The sequence below is a fragment of the Anas acuta genome, chromosome 2, assembly GCF_963932015.1.
Source record: "Anas acuta chromosome 2, bAnaAcu1.1, whole genome shotgun sequence".
In the NCBI taxonomy this organism is placed as follows: Eukaryota; Metazoa; Chordata; class Aves; order Anseriformes; family Anatidae; genus Anas; species Anas acuta.
This window is the reverse complement of record NC_088980.1, coordinates 2,736,900-2,743,906: the sequence shown is the minus strand read 5'-3', so window position 1 is coordinate 2,743,906 and position 7,007 is coordinate 2,736,900. Positions and strand designations below refer to the sequence as shown.

Below are 7,007 nucleotides of genomic sequence, written 5' to 3'. Positions count from 1 at the left end.
ATTGATTGACCACAACCCCTTGACACCTAAATGCATTATCTACAGTGGTATGTGTGTGTATTGATGCACTGTGCCGAAAGACAGGCAGTCCTGGAGGGACAGCCCCATGCAAATTGTGGATCCAGGGATAAATTGCATTTATTATGCAACTTCACTTACATGAGCTCACTAATCCATCTTTTCTAGACTGACAGGCCCTCTTACATCTCAGCCTCTGAACAGCACGGCAGCTAGGGACATATTTAAGTTACTGCTCCTCTCTCTAAGCTTTCCCAGATAAAGCTCTCTCCACCTATTCCTCACCAGAGTGACCTGAAGCTCAGGACATGATCCAGAGTCTTTGCTTAAATGATATCCATGTGTAAGGAACAGCTGCACCACACAGGTAGTATTGAGCAATATTACTTTTGGTTTAGGGAATACACCCTATTTGGGGAGAGGATAAAATGCTGGAATTATTTGAACAAATGCTATCTCCTGTTCTAAAGACATAATAAATTTAGCTGTCAATGTTCTATGATCTGGTAGGAATAGACAATGGAAACTCGGCTTTGGGCAGGTGGAAAAACTTCTGATTCCCACAGGTTGAGGATCTGATCACCAGAATTTTCTACTGAATATTGTCTTTGAGGGAATCCACCTCAGAAGTATGCAGTCCCTGTTGATATTGCTGTGAGTCCAGTCAGGCATTCCTTGCTGGACCTAGAATGTCTTTAAATACTAATGGGCAACATACTGGATTTCATTTGCACACACATAATAGCATTTCACAAAAGAAATATAAAAATGTCACTAGGTTCCATCTGTGCTTGAGATATCTGTTCTTCTTACTCTAAAAAGATTATAAACTTCTATATGTATCTTTTTATTATTTTATTATTGTTATTATTATTATTTTCTTCTTATTTCTCCTCTTCTTACAGAGATCGAATTCCAGTATGGAGGAACTTTAGTTTCCCACTGTAGTAACAGCAATACAAAAAAATCCAGATTATTGATTATCTCCTTCCTCTAGAAAATCCTCTTGTAACCATGACATATGAAGAACACCCTAGAAAGCAATGTGACTAATAAGTTATTGGTGCACACTGTGAACTCTCAGTTTAATGCTTTTGAGTAATAAGATCTTAAGATATTCTCATATATATATTTATGTATTTATTTTTATTTTTATTTTTTTTCCCCACACTATATATACCTCTAACCAGAATTAGAGACAATTCTCATAGAACAGGCCTGGCATTAAATAGAGGTGAGACTGGCAGCTGCCAATACTGACAAGAAACTGGTAATTGTTAAGAAAAATCAACATGAACTGGTCTTCTCTGGCCAGTTAAAAGTGGCAACTTGGGAAGAAATATGAGTATAAAATCTTTCCTAATTTGGGAGACTTAAGAAGTTATTGTAGGAGAATGATGAAAAACCGTGTTGCTTAAATGAGAAAATGGTCAAAAGCCAATATCTCCACAAATGTTCATCTCAATATGTGGATATCATTTAAAATTAAACACATCCTCAATTTCTTTTGGGACTTGTATACTAAATGTGGGATTCATCTCATCTGACTTAACTATTCATCTTAGCTGGTCAACTGAGGTTCATTTGATAGTCTATGGGATGGAAGACACATCTCTAAAGGGTGTTCCCTCCTTTCTGGAGGTGCTGTTTTCTTTCCAAGGATTAAGAAGAATGCCAAGACTGACTAGCTAAAATTTAAATGATTACATGGTTAGCATCCGAAGTTTCTAGACTTCCAGTAGAAAAAGTTGGGCAGTAATATTTCTCTCCTCAAACAATGAAGATAACCTGGTGAATAGAAAAGTGAGCATCTGGCATGTGGTTGAAAATAAATCAAGATATCGTAGCAATAAAGGTTATTGTTTGTACTAACAGTATTCAGGTTTCTAGGACATACTGATGATAAAATATTGGAGATAAATGTTAATATACGTTCCATTTTTGCTGAAGTTGCATAAAAAGTATATAAATTCATATTGCAGTTTAGCTGCTCACACATAGGTATTTCTCATCTACTAAGATTCTCTGAAGTATCTTTGACATAGATTTACTGGGAGACCTGCAACTTCTGGAGTGACAATTAGAGCTTGGTTGGGAAAATGTGCAGTAGTCAAAATGCCATTAAATGTGGCACCTAAATCTAATTCCTGCAGGCATATTCCCAGCCTTTTTTTTTTTTTTTTTTTTTCCTCCCCTGTAATATTGCCAGGGACATCCTGCGTCATGTAATAAGATCTGGAGAGGCCTCATGCTGGAGAAGCTCCCTGAGCATACCAAACAAAGGAATCAGGAAACACATTTAATTAAGCAGGTGAATTCAAAGTGACAAAGTTTTAAGTTAAGGGAACCACATTATCTGTTATTCATTTTCTTGTATCTAGTTTGCTTTGAAATAGGACAAAATGAAGCAGTAGAGTGAGGAGTAATCAACAAAATTACAAAAGGGAGAGAAGTCTCTTGTGAATGAGCATCTTATACTTTAGTAAGAAGTCATAATAACTTATTTTCTATGAACACCACCTGCTCCAAACTCCTACCTGCCTTAATTCTGTAAAGCTGCCATAAAAAAAAGGCTCCTTAGCAAGCCCCTTGCTCCCTGTTACAGGTCTTTCCCCTGATTTTTCACATTGCATTTTAATTAGAAGTGCACCTGTGGTCAGAGACCACCCAATTGCAGCAGCTCCATTTTGCAAGGCTTAGAGTGAGCCCTCAGAGAGGACTTAGAGTGCACCCTTAAGAACCAAATGTAATTTTAAGCCCTCCAGATGTGTCTGCTGCACTGCTAAGGTACGACTTGTAAGACTTGTGTATGGCAACCAACTCAGAGTACACCTGATTTGTGCTGTCAGAAAATTTTCTTTAGGAAATGGGGAAGTCTTGTTCCTCCTATAGAGCTGCTACGAACCACTTTAGCTTGCTGATAGATGTTCAGAAACACCGAGCCTGAGCCCTCAGCTCTGAAATCCAAAGAGCTGCACTGAATCCACTAAAGCCCATTTTTCCCTTCCTCAAGAACAGACATTATATTTTACAGAACTCAATATCCCATTGAAGGCCAAACTTTATACTGTGTTGAAACTATTCTTGTCCTGCTGCGTGTCTGTACCCCCATGGAGGACTTGATTACAGGTTCCTCACTCCTAGGCAGCATCTGTTCCAGCCTCAACCTCCATGCTTTTCCTGTTCTCAAATGTCTGAATACCCTCACTAGTAGCAGTTGCAGTGAGTCTCCATTAGCACACGGGTGGGATGCTAACATTTTTAGTGTCAAGTGTTCAGCAGTTCCAGTATCAGATTCCAATCTCCTGCTCCGTGTCCATTGTTTTCAGGATGTGGCTTTGTTACAGACTGTGAAGGGAAGTGCAGAAGCAAAATACCTTCAGAAAAGCCATCCCAACAATGCTTCCTGCATCCTGAGAAGGAGAGACCTATCTTCCTAGGTTCTTCAAGTGATGCCAGTAACTGCCATGGAAGATTCTTAGACCGATTCCAGATAACTATATTTTCACGATGTTCCAAGCTTTTGCAACTTTGAGTTTTGTTTGGACCACTAAACTCTGTGGAGACTGAAACATGAATAACAGCCCTGGCTTTCCCATGGTGGCCCACTGCTGCTAACAGTATGAGATCTGTGACATTTCCCAAACAGGATATGCCCTAATTCCAACAGTTGCAGCAACTATTTCAGGCAGTCCCAAGCTAAAGATAATCCTTACTTTCCTTGCTCAGGTATGACCAGCTACATTTTCTAACTGCAGCCAATATCTGTAGAATCATCTAACTTTATGCTGTCCTTCAGCTTTCAACAAGGAAACACAAAGACCATGTGGAATCCAGGAGATGAAAATTGTACCTCAAGGCAAAAGAACCAAAGCCTGTCCTTTTAATTCCAGTTCAACTCAATTCACATTAACATAGTTTCTGTGCACAAGTACAGAAATGTACAAAATATTTCCCATGAAACCACCATATCCAGGCTACATTAATCTTCCTTTTCCCATGCAGCCAACCTGGGGCTTCTTTGCCCTGGGACTGGACATTCTGAAGCTGCTGTGTTCTGGTGGGAAGTCCTGGCTAAATGGTCAAATTTTCCTTTTCCCCTCCAGATGAAATTTCAGGGCAGCAGAAAAAGCCATCTTCATGGCAAGTGGACCTGTCATTGTCTTACAAAATGTTCTTTGTTACCAGGAATCAATGGGTAGAACATACGAGATGGAGGGGTTTCTCTTGCCCTACTGTAAAACTGCTATGTGGAATGAAAGTTACGCCTTCTGATGCACCTTTGTCCTTGGTGGCTTGCAAGTGAGTGTCATTTTAGGATATGTGTCTGACTACCTGTGTCTTTGGGCCATGAGGAAGGAAGATTACCAGAATGGCCAGCAATGCAAATCCCTTGCTACCCAAACTATGGCAACACAGTGTCTAAGTGGTCTGCAACACAGAATGCTACACTCTTGTAGTTGCAGATTTAACTTTGACAGCAGAAAAAATCAGTCCATCTTGACCCAATCAATTCAGGAATGAACTGAAACATTTTTGCAATATAGCTCTCCCTCTGTGCTATGATTCATATGACTATGAATCTCCCTATGCATGCTAGGACGAGGCAGCTCTGTCAGCAATGTCAGAATTAGTAGCAGTTGCAGGAAGAAGGGATAAATGTGCATTAGCTCAACCACAAGTCATTGGTAACATTCCTCCAGAGGAACACAGGAACCGGTCCATGACATCCAGCGCTCTGCTATCACAGGCAATATGATACCCATAATCAGTTTATTAAGCTGCATCTTAGAAATGTACTCACATAGTGGGGATAATTCCTTCCATTCCAGGAATCACTGGGTAAAGTTTCTAGACTGAGTTAAGAAAGGTCAGGTTAGATGATCATAGGGTGTCTGCTGGCTTCAATGTCTCAAAATCTCTGCAGGGATTTAGAAGGAGCCAACACATTTTCACTTGTAAGTTAGGATTTAAATAGAGATTTGTTAATGTGTTCCCCTTTCTTTCTCTCTCTTTCCTTTGCACATCAGTTAATCAACATCAGTATAGAAATATTTTTCTTCCTTCTCTTCCTTCTCATTGCTGTGCCTCCTGTTCCTTCTTCCACTGTATTTCAGAGCTGTAACGACAGCACAGTAAAACAAAAAACTCAGCTACAATAGGGAAAGCAATGCAATTTCACTGCTTCCTTGCCTGTCACTCCCCCCCCATCCTGAAAAAAAATAAAAAATCCACCCTACAAAACAACAGAAGATTAAATATTTCATTATGAAGCAAAGAGCAGAAAATTGCAGGCTTGAAGTGTAATGCTTACTAGTACTTTCCTGCACAGTCTGTACCACATTGCAATCCTACCATCATTCCCCCAGGGGAGGCATGGAAACCATGGCAAGACTGGGCTGGATTAGGGAGTGATGCTACTTTTTTCCCATGTATCCAAGAGCAATATTGCAATGGTGCCTTGAAGGTGCTTAGCTATGTAGATGGAGATACTGTTGGAAATTCCCCTCTTTGTTGGAAATTGCATCTGGGTATGGAAAATCATAGATGGATATGGAAAAACTTTCTGTAAGCTTTAATTGGTAAAGAACTGGAGAGTTTACAGGTACCTTCACAAACAGCCACTGAGGACTGGGAGAGGGCAAAACTGCACAAAATTCATTTATGCTGTGTAGTAGCAGTGTGCTCGCAGTCAGAGGACTTCTGGGGACACAAATAAGGGATGTTGGTAAAACGTTTGCACTTCTCGTTAATAAGGTGAGTGCTAACCTGCCTCTACTAAAAACCAGGTGCCTCCTTTAAAGGAGTTTTTGTTGTTGTTTTTTTGTTTTGTTTTGTTTTTCTGAAATTAGCTAAATTTCCATCTCATGCTCATATTGGGAAAAATAGCTTCAGTTTGATGCCAGTGACACTATTGAGCAACCTGGCAAAAGCCCATGGAAAAAAGCCAAAGCCTTCAAAAATAACAACAACAACAATAATAATACAATCTTCCAATTAGATTGTTGTGCCACTGATTGACATTAAGGTATTGGCCATGAGGTGCTGTGAATTTATGAAGTATCTAGTTGGTCTTGTCTGATTTGTTCAGCAGATTAGCCACAACCACTCTATGACTGAACACCAAGTTCTTTGCTTGCCCTCGATTTAAATTATTATTGAGGTCAACAGAGGTATACTGATCCAGGCCAAGTGAGAATCTGGCAGAGCAGTACCTAGTAATACAGTTACATTTTCCATTCTCTTTTTTTTTTTTTTTTTCCTTTTTTATTTTTATTTTTCAATGGAGAGTGCAAGTTTCAAAAAAGAAGAAATAGTTACTTCCCATTAAAAAATAATGATTCAGCATTTTAAAGACAGATAGACAGATAATATGTTGGAACTTTTCTCTGTCTTAAATCAACACATTTTTGGTCAGTATGACACAAACATTATGAGCTGACACTGCTGAACTGTTTACAATGGAAGCCAAGGGGAGGCAAATCCTTGTTGCAGATGTTCAGGTGAATTCTCTAAACATTACGTTACAGATTCAGCCTCCTTTTTCCTGCTGTAGATAAACCTTTCCTACTTTTCCCTGCACAGCTACACCCTGACCTGAAAGGGCACATAAATAATTTCTTCACCTTCCTTTTATCCAAGTCTGGTGCTTGGACTGCAGTTTTTAATCTTCCATGTTGGTGTGGGAGCTGAACACAGCTCTCTTCCTTTTCCTATGGCAGATCCAAAGACTACACTTTTGGTATATCAGGATCGTGTCCTCTGGTCAGTCTCTTGCAGGCAGCAAACTCTTCCACTAAATTTCACAGCTATCAGGCAAGGCATGAGGACATCTCTCAGACCAAGTCCTTAAAGAGGTTTGTTCAGAGGAACAGCTACCCTCCAGACATGAGATGAGCCATGGTGGGACTTCTGGTCAGCCAGGAAGATGCTTGATGTAGAAGGAAACAGATGAACAATAAATTTTAGCACAGTCATTTTTGATGTGG

At 39.7% G+C, this 7,007-nt stretch overlaps 1 long non-coding RNA gene across 1 annotated transcript; it reads left to right on the top strand.

The window, feature by feature from the left end:
• Positions 1-2,657: 2,657 nt before the first annotated feature.
• Positions 2,658-4,126, top strand: LOC137851639 (uncharacterized). Its single transcript, XR_011093311.1, has 2 exons — positions 2,658-2,805; positions 3,348-4,126. It is a non-coding gene; the product is annotated as an uncharacterized lncRNA (long non-coding RNA).
• The last annotated feature ends 2,881 nt before the right edge of the window (positions 4,127-7,007 follow it).